The sequence below is a fragment of the Dermacentor variabilis genome, chromosome 3 (assembly GCF_050947875.1).
Source record: "Dermacentor variabilis isolate Ectoservices chromosome 3, ASM5094787v1, whole genome shotgun sequence".
NCBI classification, from domain to species: Eukaryota; Metazoa; Arthropoda; class Arachnida; order Ixodida; family Ixodidae; genus Dermacentor; species Dermacentor variabilis.
In genome coordinates, this window is record NC_134570.1 from 2197176 (window position 1) to 2210812 (window position 13637).

Genomic DNA, 13637 nt, shown 5'->3' on the forward strand with positions numbered 1-13637 from the left:
CTCCGGGCCAACCAGCGATTTCAGAAGACTGTAGGTACTGGGGCCGTTGATGCTCAGGAATGCATGTACCCTGTCACCTCCGGTAACGCGGTTGACGATTAGAAACGACGTTAGCCGTTCTTCGTACGACGCGCAGTCATTCGTCGAAACGTCGAATGGTTCCATCTGGCCCAGTTAAGCAGCAAACTGCGTCGAACCTGCAGTGGCTTCTTTGTTCATGATATCAGCAAGCGAAGAAAAGAAAAAGCAGCACTCTTCATTTGTCGATACTGAACAGAGGCTGAATGCCGAGAACACTTTTTATTTATTAGTATACCCTCAAGACCTAGAGGGCGTTAGAGAGGGGGTGGATGCAATGCAAATACAAAGCAAAACAATAAAAAAAATTTAAAAGAAAAAGCAACAGTTTGCAGCTACACTAGTAAGTGTTCAGTAACTGCAGACCAGAACAACGCTTGGTCCTTAGTGGCAGCGATGGAGGAAGGAAGGTGACTCCACTCTCTAGTTGTCTTCGGAAGAAAATAATGTAAAAAGAGATTAGTGCGGCACAAAGGGTCGGCTACTTTTCTGGGGGGTCAACACGTGATGAAAAGTATGCAGGGTCTGAGATGAATTCCTGTCGAAGTACCTGATTATGAAAGAATATTTTATGAAAAAACAAGAGGCGGGAAATCGTTCTTCTCATTATAAGGTCTGGAAGGTTAAGAGTGGATTTCATCAAAGTGACGCTGGCAGTACGAGCAAAATTATTGGGTATAAATCGATCTGAACGGTTCTGGACTGATTCTAAGGTGTCAGTTAGCGTTGATTGAGCTGGATCCCATAGGGCTGAAGCGTGCTGGAGCTTTGGACGGATTAATGTTTGATATAGCTGTAGCTTAAGGTGTGCTGACGCTTGGTTAATGTTTCGGCGAAGGTAACCAAGAGTACTACAAGCATTGTTAGTAATGTAGTTAATGTGAGAGTGCCATGATAAATCATTCGATATGTAAACACCAAGATATTTGTAAGTACTAACTAACCTGCTCTAATTTAGTTCCGTTGAAGGTATAGGTAAAAGGTTCAGAAGTGTTAGAAAAACGCGAGATTGCCATACTTTTACATTTATTTACGTTAAGGGTGATGAGTGAAGTATTACACCAGTCAGAGACGCGAGTAAGGTCAGCTTGAAGAAGGTAGTTGTCATTTTCATTAGTTATTCTACTGTACATGACACAGTCGTCTGCGAACAGTTTTATGGACGACTTGATGTTACGCGGAAGGTCATTGATATATGTATATTAAATAGAGCAAAGGACCTAAAACTGAGGCCTGCGGAACGCCAGATTTAACTGCACAGGAATGTGAGGAACAATCATTAGCGGTTACGTACGGAGTGCGGTTAGTCAGAAAGCATTCTATCCATTTGAGAATATAGGGGTTCATGTTCAGCGTTCTGAGCTTCAGTAGTAATAGTTGGTGCGACACTTTATCAAATGCTTTTGCGAAGTCTAGAAACGTACAATCAACCGGAATTTTATTATCTAGCGTTAAGATGCCATCATGCGTAAAAGACAGTAGCTGAGTTTCGCACGAGTGGTGCTTACGAAAGCCGTGTTGGAACCTGCTGAAGAATGAGTTGGTTTCAAGAAATGTTATAAGGTTAGAATAGATTACATGCTCAAGCATATTACAGGGGATACTTTTTAAAGAAATTGGTCGGTAGTTTAAGGCAGAGTGTTGGTTGCCGGATTTAAAGACGGGAATCACCTTCCCCACCTTCCGATCAGGTGGCAAAGTAGAGTACTAGAGAGGCTGCATGAAAATATGTGACAAAATTATGAAAGAGCACCCTTCAGTGTTTTTCAGAAATTTCGCGTTTATCTCATTAGTGCCGTAGACAGACGACAGCCCAAGTTTCCGGATTAAGTTAATGACTTCTTCAAACTCAATCACGAGAAAATTCATTGGAAAAAAACCTGTTGTCGCATAGCTGCGGCACCGAAATCGCCACTGCTCGGGGTACTTTCGCGACTTCGCGCCGGGGCTAAGCGGGCGTTGGTTCTCGCGTCAGAACGTGCTTGCCTTGCGCTCAATGCATTCATCTCATGCTTTTTCGTTTGCTTGTGTGTGAGCAAGTTAGTTCGCGTCGGAGCGTGTTTGCTTCGTGCGATATGCGTTCATCTCGTGCTTTTTCGCGTGAGTGTGTGTGAGCAAGCTTGCCTGTGCTTGCTACGCTACGTTAATGCTCTTCGGTGTGCGTGTGTGCCGTAGCCAGCCTCGTTCATGTGGCGCCATGCTGCGCAACTGTTTCGAAGTTTTCTATGTCAGAATTGTCCCAAGCTGTTTCCTGTTTACCGGCTGCAGCCCCAAGTCCCGATGGACTCAATACTAAGATGATTAAACTTCTCTTTGAAGTTGCTCCTAAAGGCTTGTTAAATGCCGCACATTACTCAATACAATATGCATGGATCCCTCTTGTGTGGAGAATTGCGAAGGTGATTCCTTTGCTGAAAAACCAAACCAAAGGCTATGTTCTAGACAATATTCGGCCTATTTCTCTAACATCAAATTCTGTAAAATGAATAGAAAGATTATTAAACGCACGTATGGTTAAGCTTGCGACTACAAGATAATTATTGAGTCCCTGCTAAACTGGATTTAGACCAAGGATATCAATTTGGTGCGCTCATGTCGACCTAGAGAGCCGAATTCATTTGGCTTGTTACCAAAAACAATATGCAGCTCTACATACATTAGACATTTCTAAAGCATACGATAATGTGGAATATTCTATAATAATAAAGAGGATGCAGGATATTGGATTACCTGAATACTTCGTAAAGTGGACGGCTGAGTTCTTGCAGAGCAGGGAGTTTTACTGGGCAGAAAGTGGAATTTCATCGCGAAAATTCAGACAAACGCGCGGGGTTCCTCAAGGCGCAGTTTTGTCCCCGCTGTTGTTTGACATCCTACTCAGCTCCATTCCTTATCATCAGAATGTAAGCACGTACGTTTACGCTGATGATATAGCGTTTCTTGCTTTAGTAGGTGATATTCACTCACTGTACGAGTGCTTACAGGAATACTTATGCGAGCTAGAACCCTGGCTGGATAGCATTCGCTTGTCCCTTAATGTAAACAAGAGTGCCGTTCTTGTCTTTCCTCTACAAGAGCCAGCTATAACATCCCTTTCATATCGCCATTCCACTATCCCAGAAGTGGAAAAAGTCAAGTACCTCGGAATTATTTATGATGGAAATCTTAATTGGCGGCATCATATATTGAACAAATGACTGCAAGAACGTCCCATGCAATGGGGATATTAAAGAAGACGAGCAATAATTGATGGGGCATGTGCAGACACACTCATAATGATTTACCGCATGTATATCCGACCTTTACTAGAGTTCGGCTTTGTGTTATTCTCCGGCGCCTCTGCTTACAAGCTACGCCCACTAGTTTTGCTGGAATGGGAAGCGCTTCGTTTACGTCTGGGGCTACCAAAGTTTGTAGCCAACGCTGTGCTCTACAAAGAATCACGATTACCTTCACTTGAAATGAGATTTAAAATATTCACCGTTCAAACATTCATAAGGCTCTATGGATCCCCACTAAGAAGGTCCCAGTCCATCTTCATCAAACAACGAGCCCAATTTTTTGGAGTCAAATGGCCTCGGTTTCACACGTACAAGGGATTATATCACAATCGATATTGAATCCGTTAGATGTAAATATAAATGATGTAATCATGGCAGATACCATCTCAAATTCATTGATTATTACTTAGGATGACTTACCCAAATAATGCAAAGCAGCTTCCCTCGCATATTCTTAACGGCTTACTCCAGGATCAATTGAATCAGCTCCACACTAACGTAATTATAGCAACAGATGCTTTGAGATTGAGGAAAAGGCTGGAGTTGGAATTTTTTCATCATCATTGGATTGGTATTTTTCTATTCGGCTTCCCGACTTCACTCTAGTATACCTAGCGGAATTCCTAGCTGCTGTCCTAGCTTTGCGTAAGCTACAATCTTCCAGGGCAACCGCGGTAATAATCACAGATTTTTTTTCGCTGTGCACCTCAGTTACTGCTCCGGGTGAGTCGCATATATTAAAAACTTTGTACTCACTGGCTCCTAGTCATTTTCGGAGTTTGCGATTAATGTGGGTACCTGGGCACAAAGGCATATTTATGAATGAAGCGGCAGGCAGCTTGGCCAAGGCGTCTATCAGTGGCCCGGTGCTTACCCTTATTCCGACGACGGGTTTTATCACGTCTGTCAGGTTTCGAAAATACATCCTTCTAACATCAAAATCAAATCTTAAATTATCCTCGGAACTACACCACTTACAGTTCCCTTAGAGTAGGAAATTTTGCAAGACAAGACAAACGGAAGGGGCATTAACGAGACTGCGTTGTCGAGTCCCATCTCTAAATTTATACATGCACCGATCTGGTCTGGCAATATCCCCTTTGTGCCATTTTTGCAACTCATTAGAGACGATCGAACACTACTTACCGGAATGCCGGCGATTCTCCTCCCTGAGAAAAATGACATTAGAAATTACAGTATGACAGCTCGGCGTCCCCTAGGCTAGTGTTTTGGGTCCCTTGTTATATTTAATTTACATTAATGATCTGCCAGCGGGTATCTCATCTAACATGCGACCTTTAGCAGACGATTGCGTGATCTACTGTAAAATCTCTTCTTCAGCTGTTCATCGTGCTCTACAACAGGACCTGGATCTCGTAACTTACTGGTGCTCACGCTGGGAATTGTCTCTCAATACTGATAAACGTAAACTAATGACCTTCACCCGCAAGAAATCAGCTTCAGCATCTAACTACACTCTCAATAACTGCCACGTAGCAAGCACAACGTCTTACAGGTACCTTGGCGTGCATCTTTCACCCGAACTTTCATAGACAACTCACACAGATAAAATCACAGCGCAGGCAACACGCACCCTCGGCTAACTTACGCGAAACCTTCACGACGGTCCTACTTCGACCAAATCACTAGCATATCTAACATTCGTCCGTCTTCCACTAGAATACGCGTCATCATCATGGTCCACCTCATCAAACCTACCTAACCAACGCTCTTGAACGTGTTTAAAATCGCGCCGTGCGTTTCATCGCCAAAGACTGAAGCCGTCATTCCAGTGTTAATAATATTAAATCTTATCTGTCCTTATCCGCCTTAGAAACACGCAGAATGATTGCTCTATCTGCTTATTTCATAAAGTAACAAACCGTCAGCACCAAACCGCCCTCCCTCTTTCCCAACCGTTACGAACGTTTCGCTTTTTGCACAACCGCTCCTTCAAACGTATTTTTGGGCACACAAATGCCTTCATCAGCTCTACCTGGAACTCTGGAATAGTCTCGCTGATAATGTTGTCAACATTCATAATAATAATAATAATAATAATAATAATAATAATAATAATAATAATAATAATAATAATAATAATAATAATAGTCGTCGTCGTCATCATCATCATCATCATCATCATCATCATCATCATCATCATCATCAGCCTGGTTCCGCCCACTGCAGGGCAAAGGCCTCTCCCATACTTCTCCAACTGCCCCGGTCACGTACTAATTGTGGCCATGTTGTCCCTGCAACCTTTTTAATATCATCCGCCCACCTTACTTTCTGCCACCCCCTGCTACGCTTCCCTTCCCTTGGAATCCTGTCTGTAACCCTTAATGACCATCGGTTATCTTCCCTCCTCACTACATGTCCTGCTCATGCCCATTTCTTTTTCTTGATTTCAACTAAGATATCATTAACTCGCGTTTGTTACTTCACCCAATCTGCTCGTTTCTTATTCCTTAATGTTACACCCATCATTCTTCTTTCCATAGCTCGTTGCGTCGTCCTCAATTTAAGTAGAACCCTTTTCGTAAGCCTGCTAGTTTCTGCCCCGTAGGTGAGTACTGGTAAGACACAGCTATTATACACTTTTCTCTTGAGGGATAGTGGCAACCTGCTGTTCATGATCTGAGAATGCCAGCCAAACGCACCCCAGCCCATTCTTATTCTTCTGATTATTTCCGTCTCATGATCGGGATCCGCCGTCACTACCTGCCCTAAGTAGATGTATTCCCTTACCACTTCCAGTGCCTCGCTACCTATTGTAAATTGCTGTTCTCTTCCGAGACTGTTAAACATTACTTTAGTTTTCTGCAGATTAATTTTTAGACCCACCCTTCTGCTTTGCCTCTCCAGGTCAGTGAGCATGCATTGCAATTGGTCTCCTGAGTTACTAAGCAAGGCAATATCATCAGTGAATCGCAAGTTACTAAGGTATTCTCCATTAACATTTATCCTCAATTTTTCCCAATCCAGGTCTCTAAATACCTCCTGTAAACACGCTGTGAATAGCATTGGCGAGATCGTGTTTCCCTGTCTGACGCCTTTCTTTATTGGGATTTTGTTGCTTTCTTTATGGAGGACTACAGTGGCTGTGGAGCCCCTATAGATATCTTTCAGTATTTTTACATACGGCTCATCTACACCCTGATTCCGTAATGCCTCCATGACTGCTGCGGTTTCGACGGAATCAAACGCTTTCTCGTAATCAATGAAAGGTATATGTAAGGGTTGGTTACATTCCGCACATTTCTCTATCACCTGATTGATAGTGTGAATAGGGTCTATTGTTGAGTAGCCTTTACGGAATCCTGCTTGGTCCTTTGGTTGACAGAAGTCTAAGGTGTTCCTGATTCTATTTGCGATTACCTTAGTAAATACTTTGTAGGAAAGGACAGTGAGCTGATCGGTCTATCATTTTCAAGTCTTTGGCGCCACCTCTCTTATGGATTAGGATAGTGTTAGCGTTCTTCCAAGATTCCAGTACGCTCGAGGTCATGAGGCGTTGCGTATACAGAGTGGCCAGTTTTTCTGTCGACATTCATGACCCTGTGAAGTTTCGTCATGAAGTAACGATTATTTTTTCGTGACCAATCGATTTCATTACTTTCTCTTAATGACGTACACGCTTCTCGCTAACTTCTGTGGTTGGCAACGTCAAGAGATGTGCCCTTACATTAATTCTGTAAAATTTTACGGTGTTAAATGGTGTACCCTTACAATGTGTATGTCGCCATTTATTCCGATAGTGTATATTGCGTACCGCTAACTATTATGTAACGTCACCTCGTTTTATCTACCTTAGTTTACGTCTCATATACTCGTCATCTCTTTACATTCCTTGAAATGCTTCCACTTATGAAGATATATATTGTATAATCCCCCCTCACGCAATACTTCTGCTGGAGCCTGTGAGGTTTTTGAATAAATAAATAGATGAAAATGATTATCTACAGATATACAAAACACAGGAAATAAACTTTGAGATATGTCAATACAGGCACATCACTTATTACACGTTTTTGGGAGTCGATGCATATATAACACAGTCTTTAATGCAACAAGGCCAGGCAAAGAATGCGGAATGCTGCCTGGTATACTGTGGCGGCACGAAAAATTGCATATGATCAAGAATGCTTTGGAGAATCTTTGACCATCTTATACTGGAACAAAAGGCCTGATTAATTAAGTCTTGAGTCTAGAGGTGCAAGTTGAGGTATATTTGAGAAGGTTGAACTACGGTCGCCAGAATGGCAAAAGTGCACCTTGAAGATAGATGTCAATTTATTCTGGGTGCATTCAATGAGATCGGAATTAGATTTGCATGCTGCACCCCCTTCTACATAGGTGTACTCTAGTAACGTAATGTAATGTAAGGCACAAAGCAGAATACAATTTCTGAAAGACAACACGTGAGCAGAAATCATGCGATATGCGACATACAATTTCAAGAGCGTGAAGGGCACGTTGTGTGATTTTGTGTGTCTTCGAAGAGAAGCTCAGCATTTTGTCGAAGTACACACCAACATCTTTGATTTCATCGACCCTGGGCAGTGGATCATCTGTAAAGGTTTATGAAAATTGCACATGGTGTGTTTTCCGCGGATAATTTAATACCATATCTTTGGAAGCATTTAGGAGTACTTTATTGTTTCCGCACAAGATTGAGGGTAAAAAAATGGCTTTTTGGAGGTCAATACAGTGACGAACACTGTTGACAGTCTTAAATAGCTTTAAATTAAAAGCATACAAAGCCATGCTCTTCATTTATTAAAAAGTTCTTAGGACTAACAGAAAGCACGGAATGCAATACCGATTGAAACACTTGAATCAGCAGAGAGGATAGCTATAGGCCGGCAGTTAGTAATTGCACGTCTAGCACCCACTTTATGCACGGGAAATAGCCATGCTACCGTCCGATTGCAAGAAAATGTACTTGACATTAGGGAACTATTCAAGATGCTTGTGAGAACAGGGAATAAGTATGCTTCAATGCGTCTTAACCCTTTCAGACACCACTTTATCCCATTGATTGAAAACTTGCTTTCGCTACATCTCTTGCATCTTCAGAATATTAAAAAAATGTACAGCTGCAGAAACGATTAAGGATTTTCAATTTTTTGGTGAGTTTTGTCAAGTTCACAGAATTTCGACTCCATGCGATAACTCACTACAAGAACATCAAATATAAGAACATAAACTATTTAGTGTTTTTAAAACCGCGAAAAGCACTTATCCAGCCACTTGAAAATTATACCTGGTGCATGACACTGTGAAAAACAGAAGTGAACCCACTGCATACAACATACTGACACAAAGTAAAAACACCCAACCGTCCATGAACTTTGGTTATGAGAATTCATCGGGCGGTTTTGTTCCTTTCCTTTTTTTCTTTTTTAATATAAGTAGGACATTAGACAGTAAAATAACAAGAGCTTGGTGGCCGCAGCCCACCGCCCCCGCTGTCTGGTGTTGAGCGATCTAGCAGTGACGAGACGCTCTCCCTGTGTTCATAATTATTCGCCAACTTCGTTTTTGAGGACTTTTATGCACGTCGCCCCGTCATCGTATCCATTATTCCCCTCCCCTTCTTAAAGTGCGTTTCCGTTAGTCGCTGTCACACTGTTCACCATTCACCGGTTTGTGGAACGGCGCGGCGGCCCCTATCATTTCTATATTTCTGCTTCTGCGTGGACTTCGAGGCATTCTCCTACCTTCCCTCCCACCCGTTTGTTCAAGCGGTTTCTTAGCTTCTCTGTCCAAGCACCCCCATCCTTGATATAATTTGTCTTGCGCAACTGAGTGTTCTTTTAAAGCGAAGCTTTTTTTCTCGAAAGTTTGCCCATGTTAGGGGGAGCGTAGCAGACGGCAAAGACGCGAGAAACTAGTTTGGACCTTTGCACCGCGTCGAACATGCGCAATACCGTCTGGAGCTCTCTGGGCGTCGATCGCCACATTAGCCTCTTGATAGCTGTAATTATCCGTGGCCCCCCGCAAAACCACTGCAGAAAGGAAAGTTCAGTGGGCAGTACAGCAGCGACGCCGGAATGTTGCTTAAACGCTGCTTGTTTTTCACGCAGTTCTTGGGATGCTTCCATGGATTCTTCTGCGGGGACGCTGCCTTATCTTCCGCGCTTCCTTTTCACCGGCACGTGGATGCGGTCGATGGTGTGCCCATGGACAGCCCTATCACTCCTGTTGGTGATACCCCTGGCATGCCCCTTGGCTTTGCCGACGGCCTCCCACGTGATTCGCTTCTGGCTGTTGTCCCCATCGTTCTACCAATCACCGCCAAGCTGTGGTCAGCGACATCTACACCGGACGATATAAAGGTCTTTGCAACGGCACCTTCCTTCAGTGGGCAGTACAGCAGCGACGCCGGAATGTTGCTTAAACGCTGCTTGTTTTTCACGCAGGTATGTTATATCCAAGGTGCATATAGCTACCGTTCTGATGACCGCTTTTTGCTGCTGCTGTTCTGCCCGAACAGTGTTGTTACTTGCTGCTTTCGCATTTTGCACTGTTACGATAGCCTTCTCTTGAGTGGGGATATTGAACTTAACCCTGGACCTAGAGGTGTGCCTTCAGCAAGTACATCAAGGTCAAGCGAGGCTCATAACACCACTTCAAGTAGCAGTCAGTGCTCTACTAGTTCCCCTCCAGAGACGGCTAATCTTCTCGCTCAATTGTTGGCTGGTCAGAAACAAATTGCACTTGACATTGCCGATATCAAGGAATCTTTTAATTCTCGCTTCGAAGCCCTTGAAACACGTGTATCTTCGCTCGAATCTTCTACAGGAGCTGTTGACTGTAGTACGATGTATGACAAGCTTAACTCCGAAATAGTCTCACTTAGGGAATCTATCGCTAAACTCGCTTCAAAATCCGATGAGGTGGAAAACCGGTCACGCCGGGACAATATCAGACCTTCATCAGACCTCTCAGACCTTCAAGCCAAAATTGACGACTTGGAAAATCGTTCCCGAAGGTCAAACGTAATATTCTATGGAATTGACGACGGGGAACAATTTGAAACATGGGAAACGTCCGAGCGCCTTGTGCGTGACTTCTGCATGAACCGACTTGACTTTTCGATTTCGTCACTGGCCAGGGCTCACCGCATAGGTCGCTTCTCCTCAGATAAAAAGCGCCCCATCATCGCTAAACTTTTTAATGACAAAGAAGTCGAAACTATTCTGAGCAAAGGCTTCAAACTAAAGAATACGCCCTTCAGTGTCGCACGGGACTATTCGGAGGCTGTGCGGGACAAACGCAGGAAGTTGTTGCAGTTTTCGAAAACACTAAGAAAGGAAGGTGATCGTGTACGTCTTATTTTTGACAGGCTGTGCCTAAATAACGTCACCTACATTTGGGACAAAACTTCTAATTGCGCGGTGTGTGTACCACGCACAGACGCACGCTCAGCAATGACCCCACCTACGTGACGTGCCCCTTCTAAGCGTCAAGCACATGTAACCACCCCATATCGTTCAGACGGAAAGGTCTCTTTCTTCTACACTAATATCCGAAGTGTTCTTTCTAAAAGTATTGAACTATCTTCAATTATCGACTCAAGTTCGCCTTCCATCATCGCACTAACAGAAACGTGGCTCAACGATACTGTTTCCGATAATAATATTCTTGTCAGTCAAGTAGATTTTAACTTTTTTCGCTGCGATAGAAAGGATCGAAGAGGCGGGGGTGTGCTTATTGGAATTTCTAAAGATTTCTTTGCTATACCTATCTTTGTCAACTCATTTCTTGAAAGCGTATTTGTGTCCCTGAAGCTTGGTTCCACTGACCTCATTGTTGGTATTTTTTATCGCCCCCCGGACATGAATGCGACCTTCGAAGGGGAATTTCATCGCGTTGTTGTTGAAATATGCGGGAGGTTTCCAAATGCGGTTCTTTTAATCTTCGGAGACTTCAACTATCCCAATATTCAATGGTCTACACTATCTGTTTCAGCCAACGATACTCAGGCACAGGAATTTCTTGATTCTTGCCTTGATTTTTCGTTGTGCCAGCTTATCGAAAAACCTACACGTTGCTCGAGCACATGCGCAAATATTCTTGACCTAATTTTAACTTCTCGACCTGACCTGTTTACTGACATAGCCCATCTCGATGGTCTTTCTGATCATGACATAATTACTGGAAGCTTAACTTGTTCACTTAACCAAAAGAGAGTTGCTGAAAAGTGTATAAGGTGCTATAAGCGAGCCAATTTTGATGCAATATGTATCGAATTATCCCATTTCACGGACCATTTTTTAGACTCCTACTTGTCACGTTCCATTGACGATAACTGGAACCTTTTTGAACATACTCTCTCAAACTTAATTAACAAATACATTCCAGTTATGACCATCAAAACAAGCAACATTTCTCCATGGTTCAATCAGCAATTACGTCGACTTAATAATAAAAAGAAACGACTTTTTAGAATGGCAGACAAAAACAGACTATCAGCTTCATGGTGTCGCTATAAAAAGTGTGACAAGGAATATCAACAACTTTTAAAAACTACTCGTCGTCGCTTTTTCAGTCGTGATTTGCCATCTTTGCTAATAAATAACCCTCGGCGCTTTTGGCGCACAATAAATCCCAGCAACCACCCCGATGTAACTCTTGCTAATACCAATGGTTCTCCTGTTACTGAATCCGAATGTGCTAAGTTATTAAATGACTCATTCTCAACAGTTTTTACTCTTGAGGATATTAATACATGCCCTAGCATTGATGTTGTTTCCGGTATTAATATGACTGAAATAATTATTGATGAAGCTGGTATTTTATCTCTACTTGGTAAATTAAAAACGTCATCTGCATCTGATCATAATGGCTTCAACAACAAAATACTTAAACATATTTCTTCTGGTATCTATCGTTGCTTGGCAGCCATCTTCTCTCTATCAATGTCGTCAGGCACAATTCCTCAGGACTGGCTAATAGCAAAAGTAGTGCCCATATTTAAATCAGGGGATCGCTCGTCCCCACTTAACTACAGACCTATATCTTTAACTAGTACCATCTGTAAACTCTTGGAACACATTATACACTCACAAGTAATTACATATTTAGAGCAACACAATATCATCTTCAAATACCAGCACGGTTTTCGCAAGGGCTTCTCATGTGAAACACAACTTGCAGGATTTACTCAGGATTTACACTCATCATTGGACGCCGGCATCCAAATTGACGCCATATTCCTTGACTTCTCAAAAGCGTTCGATCGAGTTCCTCACCACCGGCTCTTACTAAAACTTAGACATCTTAATATTCACCCACTTGTTCTGGCATGGGTGCAAGCCTTCCTCTCTAATAGACAACAGTTCACGTCCGTCAATAACTTTGACTCTCCTTTCGTCCCAGTCTCATCCGGTGTTCCTCAAGGAAGTGTGCTGGGTCCATTGCTTTTCCTAATTTATATAAATGACTTACCCTCGTCCCTCAAATCTAGAGTTAGGCTATTCGCTGATGATTGTGTTATTTACCGCAACATCTCTTCTGAAGCTGACCGCCAATCGCTACAATCTGACCTTGACTCCTTAACTTCGTGGTGCACAACTTGGCTAATGACACTAAATCCTTCAAAAACTAAAGTGATGTCTTTCTCTAAAAAAGCTTCTCGAATTCCAACCTCTTACTTGCTAAATAATACTTCAGTGGAACTTACGACCACGTACAAATATCTTGGAGTTAACTTTCAGTCTGACCTGTCCTGGAATTACCATATTAACGTCACCCTTGCTTCAGCAAACCGCTCACTTGGGTTTCTTAAACGTAACTTGAAACATACCCCATCGCACTTACGTAAACAGGCTTACATAACTTTAATCCGTCCTAAAATAGAATATGCCTCAGCCATTTGGGATCCCGATCAAGTCTACAATATTAAAAACATCGAAGCCCTGCAGAACCGTGCTGTGCGTTTTATTTTTTCGGATTATTCACGTCACACCAGCGTCACTTCATTGAAGAATCGTGCTGAACTGCATGTGTTATCATGTCGGCGTAAAATCGCTCGCTTATCACTTCTTCATAAGCTTTACCATCATGCATCACTTCGCGAGGACTTCTTTAGGCCACCCCCTGCCATTTTTCCCCGCCGTGATCACCCTTTTAAAATCGAACGCTTCACGTGTCGCACACTAACTTATGCCAGATCATTCATACCGCGCACCATAACCGAGTGGAATAGCTTGCCATCACACATCGCAACCGTCACCGACATAAATGAATTTCTGAAACTTCTAATCC